Source organism: Meleagris gallopavo, chromosome 4 (genome assembly GCF_000146605.3).
Source record: "Meleagris gallopavo isolate NT-WF06-2002-E0010 breed Aviagen turkey brand Nicholas breeding stock chromosome 4, Turkey_5.1, whole genome shotgun sequence".
NCBI classification, from domain to species: domain Eukaryota; kingdom Metazoa; phylum Chordata; class Aves; order Galliformes; family Phasianidae; genus Meleagris; species Meleagris gallopavo.
In genome coordinates, this window is record NC_015014.2 from 45,162,646 (window position 1) to 45,163,628 (window position 983).

Here is a 983-nt window from a genome sequence, read left to right on the forward strand (position 1 = left end):
CCCATGATCAAAAAAACCAAAACTACTACGTTTGCACCAACTCCTAAGCCATTTGTTCAAGAGATGGGTTTTTAGGCTCATCCCAGTATCGTTTCCTGCCACTGAAGGTACAGATGTAATAAGCACCTGCACACCTGTTCCTTCAACTACCCGCCTCAGTCCCCTGAAGTCATCTTTGATAGCCATTTGATTAATGTTTTTAATCAATTCTGAATGTTGATGTGTTATACTACTGGAAAGAGCAAATTTAGAGGTGTTTTGTATTGCTTTGTCTGTAGAACAGCTGAAAACTGTGTGCTGGGTGCCGAATTCTACCAAAGATATGTGTGCTGCTGCTTGGTGAGGCAATTTGTGCTGTGACTAGCATGCATTGCTGAGAGGAGTATTGGTGCTGTTGCACATAAACAGTGGGGACAAATTGAGTGGTGGAAAGCAAGGATTTTTAGCCTGAGGCTTATTGTAAAGAAAAAAGAATCCATCTGTTTCTTAATAGAATTTTGTAATAGAAAAACACACAGTTTGCCTTAAATAACTTTGTATTTTTCAAAGCATGGAATAGTTTTGATAATTTAATATTTCCCTAGGATTTTATCTGAATAAATTGGTATGTTAGTTTTAATCTCTTAGGTCTATTACATCAACTTAGTAACTAACTTGTGATTCTGTCAGGGAATGTGAGGAAATATATCCAGATTTTGGAACAGAGAGAAGCTCCCACTAATTTCAGAAACAACTTGAAGATCTTAATCCTAAACAAGGTCATTTTGTTGTTGTTGTTGTTGTTGTGTTTTTTTTTTGCTACTTTTGTATCTCATTTGGATGCTAAAAACTGCTGCAGATGACCTCAAAGGAATAAAAATACAAGGAAGTCTGCTACAAGGATGATACGCCCACCATGCTGAGGATGGCTTGCCAGTGAAATCTGGTTAGAAAGCAGAAAAATGCCTTGGAAGGGTCTAAACAGTTAATAAAAGAAATACTTT